This window comes from Pristis pectinata, chromosome 1, assembly GCF_009764475.1.
Source record: "Pristis pectinata isolate sPriPec2 chromosome 1, sPriPec2.1.pri, whole genome shotgun sequence".
Lineage (NCBI taxonomy): Eukaryota > Metazoa > Chordata > Chondrichthyes > Rhinopristiformes > Pristidae > Pristis > Pristis pectinata.
The window spans coordinates 35,046,757-35,058,851 of NC_067405.1; the positions used below are offsets into that span (position 1 = coordinate 35,046,757).

The 12,095-nt window shown below is 40.0% G+C and overlaps 1 protein-coding gene across 4 annotated transcripts in view; it reads left to right on the plus strand.

Moving 5' to 3' along the window:
• Positions 1–1,313: 1,313 nt before the first annotated feature.
• The window catches only part of csrnp3 (cysteine-serine-rich nuclear protein 3), a 140,306-nt gene continuing 129,524 nt past the window's right edge, over positions 1,314–12,095 (plus strand). For all 4 annotated transcript variants that reach the window (XM_052027594.1, XM_052027576.1, XM_052027603.1 and 1 more), the window contains exon 1: positions 1,314–1,628. The gene's annotated coding sequence lies outside the window, so the exon portion shown is untranslated. The remainder of the gene's footprint in view (positions 1,629–12,095) is intronic.

A 12,095-nucleotide genomic window follows, 5' to 3' on the forward strand; every position in this document is an offset into this window, starting at 1 on the left:
TTGAAATTCATCCATCACAATTTTTCCCATTCTCCTAATCTATCAAAGTCTTTCTGTAATTTTATGTCCCCATCGACAGCTCTTGCATCACCAAATTATGTATCATCGGCAAACTGCGCTACGTGGCTCTCTACTGCATTGTCTAAGCCACTGGCAATTAATGGTGTGAACCTTCCTCAGAAATGGCAGTGATTGGGAACATTAATTTCATACCTCTGCAGAATATCAGCCTTTATATTTAAAAGCAGAAGTACCAAACTTCTGCACAACTGTGATTTCTGATTATCATCCAATGTTGGATTCTTCATGGAGTCCAGAGGAGTTTGTGAACTTCCAAAGATCCCCCAACTCTTAATTCTGGCCATCTGTCTACTAAACATATAGTAAACTTGAACTGGCAGAGTAGCCCATTCATTTGCATGGAGAAGAGCAGCTGTGAAGCAGTGAGGCAACTATAATTTACACTTACATTATTTGACTGATTAATTTCAATGTATTTAACTGTTTGGTGTTTCAGTGATAAGTGCTTTATGTAATTTATGTTTATTTTAATGTTTTGAATATCAGACATTTGCAAACATTTAAACCTCTTTAAATCCATCATCAATTGCACTAGCATCATCTCACTGATCTTACCTGATGTTGACCACTCCATCATATTTGTGCCTGGACATTAAACAATAGTGTCCAAGTTTATTTTAGGGTACGTTACATGGGACTGACTCTCCGAACTTGCAGCACCGGACCAAATCTCTTAACTCACCTTTTAACTTTTCCCAAAAGAGCAGTCACCGTGAGATACATCTGGTGGTGCAATTCTGTCTAAAACGCCAAGATTTTTTTCATACATAATACCTGACTTCAAACTGGCATTGAAAACGTTCAAACTGACTGAGACAAACTCCCGTTAGATACAAACTTCTCAAGGATAAATGGTTCGGAGCTGTACCAGCCCTTTGGGAGCACCTTATAATTATTTCAGAACCGGTAATGGGTTAAAAACAAGGTTTCCCTGGGAAATTTCACCACAATATGATGTCACTGGTACTACCTGGAGGAAGAAACATCGTCAATGGCCTCATACTAACCTCATTGTAAACTGCATTAAAGCAGAGCCGTTTCATAATTTCAAGGTACTGCATCTGCAGAGCCTTTGCTCTTACTCGTTCCACAGCAGCCCGCACTGCTCAACAACAAAAGCACAGTACACACGTGAACTATCTAAGTGCCTCCTATATAGTTCAGCGGAGGCTTCTCGGATTGGCTCTGGCGAGTCACGTTACAAGTGTGTTGCCATTCTGCCGATGCGGAGCCGCTCCATTGTTTCGCTTCAGAGGCGGAAGATCTTTCCCTATTTCCAGCTGGGATTATTGTGTCAGTGTCGCTGCTTCTCTTCATGTGCACGCAGCGAAGTCTGGTAGAACAAGGGACAAAAAAAATTGCAACTGTCACGCTTTGCAAACTAATGCTTCTGCACAATTTTCTTTAAAGAAAGGCAAAGATCGGGTGAAAGGCAGACTGGATCAGCAGCTGGGAAGTCTGGGGCTTGCCTATACGTCGTGACCCAGCCCCTGTTCAACATTTGATCTTCAGGATTTTCTTCAAGGGGAGGGAAAGACAAAAAAAAAGTACGTAATGTCGATTAAGGCTCAGATACTTTTTATCTTTCAATGTTTCTATTTCTTTGGGTTGCTGCCATTTAAAATGTTATAGAGGAGGAAGGTTATTTATCCAGGGCTGCGTTGTTGCCGGTGACTCCTGGACGACTTGTCAAACTGGCCATCTGGTGCTAATGAAACTCACAGGTTTTAGTGCGTAAATGATTGGCAAGTGTGTCAAGCTGCCGAGGACGGAGAGACACCAATTCACCAAGTGATTAGGGAAGGGGTCAGATTAGCTTTATAGTTATAAACATGTTCTGATAAACTTGCTTTCAACGAAAAAAACCGAGATTAAGTGACGATAATGAAAAGGATGAAAGTTGAAGGCAAGGGAAAGGAATGAATCTTCCAGTGAACGTTTTTCTCCCCCAAAGCTTTTAAATACATGTTTAATTAATTGAGAGGCATATTCGCGTTACAAGTGCACGAGTTTGGAAAATATTTTCTTTGACATTATTTTAAAAATAACAAGCCGGCAGGGTGTTAAAGATATCTCGCGATTGAAAGCGCAAGATGTTTAAGGCGTAGACACAAAAAATTCTGCGTTTTGTATTAAGTGCGCCTGCAACCGGTTCGCATGCTTTGCTTCCTGGAATTAGGCAGCCTCGGCTTCACATGCCGTCTAACCTGCAGACTGGAGCTGGATATTCTGGGAATAATGCAGCTTTATTTTCAGTGCTGCAGCAGTATAATTAGTAGGGCGGTTTTATTTTTTTCTGCAGTATATTTTTTCTCAGTCCGGTGAAAGCATAAAAAGATTACCACGAGAACTGTATTTAGCTGGAAATTATCTTCAGTAATACCGAAGGCTTTAAAATTATGGTCCCTGCTTTATAAATGGACTGTTTTTAAAAACCTGGGATGCGGGCAATGGGACATTGGATTATTGCCATTACCTATTCATCTCTGCATTCTGTTGATACTGTGGCAGAATAAACTAATTGTAATTTGTATGATATGCTGTTAGCACTTAAATAGTTACACCATAATTAACTCCATTATTTTACATTTTTGATTTAAGACAAATGATAAAAGATTCATAAATGAATAGCAGCTGTGTTATTCATTAAGTATTAAATGAGATGAACTAAAAGTGCAGCTAATAAAAGAGTATTTCTTCATAATCTTAGCTTCCAAGCAGAAGCACACAATGTTTTTGTAACAATATCGAATTGTCCTCTGAGCTGGTATGAGCCTTTTGACTCGAATTGCAACTTTGTTAATCAGGTAAATGTGTTTTAAGTAAGCATGCTCTTCATTTCTACCACCCTTGTAGTTCATGTTAAACATGCCTCTGAGCAAATTACAATGTATGTTTCTGACTAATATATGAGTTTCAGTGCTTTGAAATTTGATGTTTGGTTTCTATTTTGACATTGATTATAACATTAAATATCTTAGAGTAGGTTATGAGAATTGACTTGTATGATGAGATCATTCATGCTTGCATTAATTTTTGGCAATGCCTGTAATATAATTGAGAAGTAGAATGAATGATCTGATAGAATGCATTGCAACAAAATATGGATCCAAAATGTAATTTAATTGCTTTCCATTCACCTGAATGTGATGCTGTTGAATTGTTGAGCTGGCTTTTAAAGTGAGTGCAAGAAGGCAATTTGTTGATTACCATTCTGTCAGTGCAGGAAAAAAAGGCCTGGTTCTGCTTAGTGCCTTCTCTTAATAACTGAAAGGAGAGCAGGAGCTTAAACATGCAGGAAATTGTAATCTTGAGGCACCATCTTAATATTTGTAATTTTTTTGAAAAACTTTATTTATTTCATAATTACTCTCTCCTGTTATTTACAGATGTTTGGAACTCAAAGGTACACAGGAAAGGTTTAGAGGGATTTGGGCCAAACATGGGCATATGGAACTAGCTTAGATGGAAATCTTGGTCGGCATGGAGCAGTTGGGCCAAAGGACCTGTCTTCTTGCTGTATGACTTTGACTCTAACTGTTTATTAGTTACTGTGGTAGCACTTTTTTGCATCATGTAGTTGCTTATTATTCTAATGTGGATTTTTATTGTGCACTTTTTACATGAAGCAGATATACTATTAATGATCTTAATTAGCAACTAATCTTAATATACTAGTAGTGATCTTTGAGTAATGTCTGACAATTAAGGTCAGAAGATGTCTTTCTATTTGTAGAAACTACAGGTTCAGACATGGAAGTCAAAGACAAAGGTTTATAAAGGATTACATGAAAATCTTGGACAACATCATAGAACACACATTTTTCTATAGATCACACTTTAGGCATTAACTTTCTAGTTCATTCTGTTCCACCTTCAAATTGTGCTTTTCTCTTCTTGCATATTACTTCACATACATTGTATAATCTTTATAAATTCTGTGCTAGTTAGTACCAGCCTTCATCATGGAGTATTGGCTATCCAAATATGTCATATTTTGGTCTCGGAAGCTAATAGAAACGTGTGTATCTAGGTTAAGCGAGGACTTTTGTACCCCATTGTGGTTGTACTACTGCAGGTAACAGTCTCTAAATATGTATGAAGTTGTGAGAGAGCTTAGAAGTAAACATAACCCTAACAAATGTGCATAGCATCTTGATCAGGTTGCATGTGATCCCTGTGAAGACTTCCGGCAAAATTCTGCGGGTCTTTAATTTTAAAAGTTTAATGAAAATGGATTCCTGCTTATAGTCCTGACCACCTAACAATAGCATGCGTATTTTCCAAAATTGTGTTTTGTTCAGAAAGTTGAATATGTAGTTTTGCTTTTGTAGACATTCCAAAGCATTCCTCTCCATGACCTCTGCATTCCAATTTTGCCCCCTACCTCTTGAAAGCCCAAAAGTTATTTGGTGCCTGGTGTTAGTGTTTTTATGCCAATGGCCCTTTTGACAGTAAAGACTGATACTTTGACCTTGTCTTTCTGTCCATGGTGTTCACTATAGCATATTAGGTTTCTGGTACTCTACAGCTGATGATGTAGTAGTGAGAAAGAATTTCTTTTTCGATTAACATTAGTATAGGGAATCTATGAACGAGCAAAATTGATGGGAGGAAAAGACCTGCACCATTTGCAGGCACTTTCCCCACTGATAATAAGGGTCCTAGGAGGTAAAGAGACAAAAATGCAGGTAGAGACATGTTACGCTGGACCAACAAAAGAAGGAAAAAAAAGAAATCCTTCAATCACCTTGTATGATATAACACGGTGCAGAAGATCACTGACTAGAAATTGTGCATGTGTTGTATGTGTAGAAAGCTATTTTGCACACATTAGACCACACTAGTGATCATTTCCAGGCTGATCAGTTGCCATCTGGAAATTAGCATGGATACTTCCTGGCTCAATTCACCTTAGCAAGCTTGACATCTCCCGGCATCAGATGCTAATCTAATGACTATCTGGTGTGTGGCAGCCATTTCCAGGTTTTCCAACATTAATTACTGTTAAAGTTACAACTTGCAACCAGTAAAATTCATAAAAGAACAAGGAGCAAGTCCCTTAGCAGAGTGGCAAAGAGATGCAACTTAAAAGTTCCCCACTGCTCCATCATTGTTTTGCTTTTGGTGTCCATTAGCCACTGTTCCCACTCATCAACAATGCTGGGTATCCCATTTTTAAAAAAAAGTAGTAGGCCATGTGTCCCCTCATGCATCCTGCCTTGGATTGTGGTTGACATGATCTTGGCCTTAGCTCCACTTCCCTGAGTGTTCCCCATACACCCGTGGACAAAAAATGTGTTTATCTCAGGCTTGAGTATATTCAATGATTTGGTCTCTACCACAGTCTGGACTAGAGAATTCCAAAGATTACCAATCCTCTGCCTTTTCAAGGGTGACCTTTTATCCTGGAACAGTGGTGTCTGCTCTCGATTTCCTCATGAAGCAAACATTCTCTCAGCATCCACCTTGGCAAGCCCACTCAGAATCCTGCATGTTTCAATAACTCACAGCAGCCCTGCAACGTAAGTCACTGCACTGAAATGTGCTGTGAACCCTGTCAGAGTGATATGCTGGTGCTTAGCAATGTGGAGGAACTCAACTTGTCAAGACGGTTAATGAGGGTGGGGGGATGGTAAACGTGCCCCACTCTCCCCAGGTGTTTGTCTCGCCTCCATAGCAGCCTTTTCTGTAGATGCAGAGAGGTTCTTAAAGCTCCAATAATGTTCCCATACTTAGTGGCAGCTGTGATCCCCGCAATCAATTGCCTTTGGGAACTATACACAATTCAGTAAATTCCACCCTAACTTTTATAACCTGGCAATGTAAACAGGATTACTCAATTCTAAAGAGACAAAAATAGATCACTGGGGTGCATATGCACAATTTGTTGGCAGTGACAGAAAGATTGAGAAAGTGATTTTAAAATGAAACGTAAATGCAATAGTGCTGAAGCAAGGAAGTCACGATGAACCTTCTGAGTTGAATCAGAGACCTGTGTAGCGTAGAAACAGGCCCTTCAGCACAACTCATTCATACCGACTGTGATGCCTATCTACGTTAATCCCATTTGCCCACATTAGGCCTCTATCCCCTACTCCTTTCTGATCCAAGTACCTGTCCAAATGTCTTTTAAATGTTAAATGTTTCCACCTCTACCACCTACTCTGGCAATTTGTTCCATATAACTACCACCCTCTCTATGATATAACATGCTCCTCATATCTTTAAATTTCTCCCTGCTCACCTTGAACCTATGCCCTCCAGTTTTAGGCTCTCCTACCTGGTGGGGGGGGGGGAGAGAGAGAATGGGGACTCTGAACAACTACCTTATGCCCCTCATCTTATAAACCTCTTAAAAAGGTCACCCCTCATTCTCCTACATTTCAGTGAGAACAAACTCAGCCTATCCATTCTCTCCTTATAACTGAAGCCCTCCATTCCAGACAACATGCTCGTGAATCTCTTCTGCAATCTTTCTGATGCTACCACCTATTTTGTGTAGTGTGGCATCCAGAGCTGTACACAATTTTCCAATTGCAGCCTAACCCAGGTTTAGTACAGCTGCAACATGACGTCCCAAATCTTGTAATCAATGCTTCAGCCTATGAAGTCCTGCATGCCAAGTGCCTTCTTTACTACCTTTCTTACAAACAATGGTTCAGCCATAACTGAGGCATTTACTGAAATAATTCCATGGAAGAGTGACTTAAATTATGTGGATAGACTGGAAAAGTTGGTTGGTTTCCTGGAAACAGAAGGCTGTGAATATTTAAAACCATGAACAGTATAGGCAGAGTATATGTGGATAAGCTGTTCCCATCTGCAGAGGAGTCAAGTAGTAGGAACTGGGATTGAAAATGACTGACAAAGAGAACAAAGTCAAAAGAGTTGTACAGCACAGAAACAGGCCCTTTGGCCCAACTTGTCCATGCCAACCAAAGTGCCTGCCTGAGCTATTCCCATTTGCTGGCATTTGGCCCATATCTCTCAAACCCTATGTACCTGTTTAAATGTCTTTGGAATGTTATCATTGTACCTGCCTCTACCACTTGCTCTGGCAGCTTGTTCCACATACCAGCTGCCTTCTGTGTGGGTGGGGGGAAATGTTGCTTCTCAGATACCCCTTAAATCTTTCCCCTGTCACCTTAAACTTCTGCCCTCTAGTTTCAGACTCCCCTACTCTTTCGGGGGGGGGGGGGGGGGGGGGGGGGGGCGGTGGAGGGGTGGAACTGTGACCATTTACCTTTTTGCCTCTCGTGATTTTTGTATACCTCCATAAGTCACCCCTCAGCTTCCTACACTCCAGGGGGAAAAAGCCCCAGCCTATCCAGTGTCTCCTTGTAACTCAAGCCCTCCTGTCCTGGTACCACCTTTGTGAATCATTTCTGCACCCTTTCTAACTTAATGACATCCTTCCTATAGCTAGGCAACTAGAACCACACACAGTACTCCAAGTGTGCTCTCACCAACATCTTGTACAGTTGCAACATGATGTCCCAGCTCTTGTACTCAATGCCCTGACTGATAAAGGGACGTGGGCCTAAAGGCTATCTTCTTTGCCCTGTCTGTGTCGCCACTTTCAGGGAACTATGTATTTGTACGCCTAGGTCTCTGTTCTGCAGTACTCTCCAGGGCTCTGCCACTTACTGTGCAAGTCCTGCCCTGGTTTAACTTGCCAGAATGCAACACCTTCCACTTGTTTGAATTAAATTCCATCTATCATTCCTTGCTCTACTTTCCCAGTTGATCTAGATTCTGTTATAATCTTAGATAACCTCTTCACTGTGCACTATTCCACCAATTTTGTTATCATCCGCAAACATGCTAACCATGCCAACTACATTCTCTTTCAAATCCTTAATATAACTGACGAATAACAGTGGACCCAGCACTGATCCCTGCGGCACACTGCTGGTCACAGGCCCCCATACTGATAAACAACCCTCCACCACCACCACCCACTGACTTCTTCCAGCAATCCTTCTTTGTATCCAGTTGGGCAGCTCGCCCTCAATCGCATGTGATCTAACCTTCTGGACCAGCCTATCATGTGGGACTTTGTCAAAGACCTTGCTAAAGTCCATGTAGACATTGTCTACTGCCCTGCCCTCGTCAATCCTCTTGGTCACCTCTTCAAAAAAAAAACGGAATGAAATTCGTGAGACATGTTTACCCACGCAGAAAGCCATGTCGACTATCCCTAATCAGTCCTTGCCTTTCCAACCTGTATCTCAGGATTCCCTCCAGTAACTTTCCCATCACTGTTAGACTCAGCAGCCTGTAGTTCCCTGGCTTGTCTTTGCAGCCCTTCTTCAATAAAGGCAAAACATTAGCCACCCTCCAGTCTTTTGGTTCCTCATCCATGGCTAATGATGAAATATCTCTCCCAGAGCACCAGCAATCTCTTCCCTAGCTTCCAACAATCTCCTAGGATATACTTGGTCAGGCCCCAGAGATTTATCCATCTTTATGCACTTTAAGATGCTAATGCTAAGTGACATGAGGAAAAATATTTTTACAGGGATGGGTAGTTGTGGGGGTGAGTTCATTTATGACATTCAGACAGGAACTGAATGAGTATTTGAAAAGAGAATTTTCAAGGCTCTTGGGGGGGGGCGCATGGGAATGGCATGAGTTGAATTGCTTTTACAAACCCAGCATGGGATGAGCCAAATGGTCCCCTTCAGTACTGTGACCATTCTGATTTCCTCCAATTCCTCCATTTGTTATATAGCCATCTGATTAGATGTGAGAACTACATCCAGCACGAGTTTGCCACGAAAGGGTGATATTGCAATTTCCAGGCACATATGTCCATATATACATTTACTACCAGAGGTTAGTACACTATTAAACTGCTTGCTTTTGATAAAATATGATCTCTGCCTCAGCCAAGAACTGATTGAGGTTTATGTTGAAGGCCTGCAGAAATAAGAACAAACCAAGGAAGGTGATAGCAAGTTGGGCGGCTCAAATCCTGGTCAAAAGATGAGGTTTAAAAGAGAGAGTAGTGGAGAGCTTCAGAAGGGACATCAAAGGTCTGGGAAACAAAACACAAGAGGCAAAGTTGAAGAAAATGCCACAGGGAGAGCATTTACTGACATAATTCCAAGGATGAGGGTCTTAAATTATGTGGGCAAACTGGAAGGGTTGAGGCCATGAAGAGATTTCCCCATGGGGATGAGAATTTTTGATTGGTAAACCATGGAGCAGTATGGAGTACAGAATGACAGTCTCAAAGCAGTGTGGGTTTGGATACAGACAGTTCTGAATGAACAAGGTTATGGAGGTGGAAGATGGCAGATAGGTCAGCTGGGTATTGGAGGGAACAAAAGCAGGTGAGTTGAGCCAGAGAGGGAAATGGTCATTATGGGGGTCAAGGGTCAGTTAAGGTGCTGAGCTTTTAGATTTTATTAATAACAAAATATTGCTAATCATTGAAAGATGTTTGTATCTGTTTGAGTGTGTTTGCACTGTATATTTGCATTTGTGATTGGTTGTGAATTCTGGTCTATTGAAATTGTCATGCCAAGCATCACTCTGGGTTGTCACATTTGGGAAGTGATAACAGCAATGCTTCTCTTAATGCTGAGGGATTTAAATGTTTGGTATCTTGTACTGTCTGTTGCCATTAACCTTTTTTAGTAAATGTACTGCAGCATGCCCATCCCACTACTATGCTCAGGATTTAGGCTGCGTGAAACCTGATTAACTGCAGAGTCTCTGCTCTGCAGTTTTGAAAACCTCCAATAATGCCAGCAGGACGCCTAAACATATATTGCCATCCTTCTTCAGCTGTTCAGTAATTCTTGCAAAAAACTGTGATTGATTGGTCTGTGAAGAGTACATGTGGTACAGATGGGAAAGCTTTCAATGCGTGCTAATTAATGAGGTCAGGTTTACATCTTCTGGATGAGCCATTTTATACAATCATGTAGACTAGAAGTGTGTAGAGACATTTTGTATTCATCATGAAAAGCCGGCACAATGAAGACAGCAGTATTGTTAAAGTAGTAAAAAGGGAAATAAAAATATGCTGTAAAATTTCATGTAAATGTAATACTGCAAATTTTGTTGAAAATTAATGACCATGTTATGGAAGTAATACAGCAGATTGCTTAACAAGTACAGCACTTTTGAGATGATCGTAAAGAATGTATCTAATGTGTGATGACTTCCAGGACGAGAACCTTTTTAGCAATTGACATTTCCCAGGAGAGTGAAGAAAATGTCAGGAATTTTCTGACTGGCTTGAATATTGTGGCAAGTGTGGTACTGCACAAGGAGTTTAACTGTTGGTAAGATGTAAATATATAACTAATTCACTGCATTGGTCCATGTTTTCCTGGGAAGAATGCCTCCCAAAATGTTTCACAACTACAGCTGCTAAGTCAGTTGCATAGTGGAAGAGGTTCAAGCTTGGCCAGAAATGTAAATTCTTTGATACCAAATTGTTTTTGTTTTGTAAGTCTGAACTATGTTGCTAAAAAGCTCCCATTGCAGCAGTTTGTGGGATAATGTTAGATTATCACTAGCAATTTGTTTCATTATTTTTACATCCTTCATGATTCATTCTCCCTTTTGCATTGTTTACATAGTGTCCAATTTTAATATTTTTAATAATTAAAATGACTAACAATAACCAACTCCATTCTGTTTCAGTCATCCCAATTTTAATTCATGCCTGGTTCATATTGAAAAATGCATTAAGAGGATGTACCTAACAAATTAAAGTTGTGTCATCCGATCACTTAAAAATCTCTGGCGTAAAATGCTGCATGATGATAAGGGGTTTAGATTATAATACAAATCAGTGGCTTTTTATTCATGGTTCAATCTATTGAACATGGTCTGTCATGGAAGGAAAACTACTTTTATACCAGGTGTAAATTAGAGTTAACTGAGGAGCACAAATGATTGCAGACATTTAACTCTTGGCATTACCCGGGCTCCGCAGTCATCTGCCTTCTGTTACAGACTCGATGGCTAGGCTTTTGTGTATGTGCTTAGGCAGGCAGGCGTGATTAAACTGAGGAAAATGCTATGAGCTCTCAAAAGATGACTTGAGTTTTAAAAGTCTTAATCCAATTTTGAATATATTTGGTGAGGTTGTAAATCTGGTAAGATGCCCAGTTACTGTGTGCAGGTGTTACTTCTGGTATAGGTTTCTTTTTCAATATTTTGTAATTGTTCTGACTTTGTAGCTAATCCCTGATATGTTTATTATTTTAACAATTTTGCAAATTGTATATCATCTCCAGATATGTCCTTTTTATCTTGCTTTCATTCCTGGTTTGAGTTCACTTTCTGATCGGTTCCTTGGGGACTGCTTATTTAATATTTTAAATGTAACTGCTGAAATAGTTCATTTAAAACAAAGTACTTTGCTGTAATATACTATGGAGAAGAGGTTGGATTTATTTGGTTTCTTGACCAGCATTAAGCCCAATGCTTGGTGCTAAATTCCAGAAATGTTATACAAAATCAATTCAGAATTCAATGCATTTCAACAATATTCTGCTCGGATTAATGGAAGCTCTAAAGCCTCTTAATTAAGCAATCATTCTTTTTCCCTACCACAATGACTGCTAAGCTATTATTTGTTTACTGAGTCTTCCCAGTGTCTGCTCATCTGTACATTGGCTTCTGTTTTAAAATGATATTGAGCAGATCTGTTTTTTTCCAAATTGGCTTTATAGATTTATTATTGAGTGTATATTTGCAAAATCCAAAGCAAGAGATGCAACGTTCCAGTAATCTTTTTTAAAATATAGCCCTGTTAACATCTAATGAATGCCAACTGCATAATTATCTTCCCAGTATTTTTTAAATCAAAGAATTCTGAACTTAATTGCAACATTATGTCAAGGGCATGGCCTGGAATAAAGACAAAGCTTATGCTATGTAAAAAAAAAACACAAATCATCATTTTTATTTGTAAAGCAAATTAAATTAAGTTAAACCTTGGGGGTGGGGGAGGGGGGCGGTGGAAAACAAGTTAAGCCTTCCCT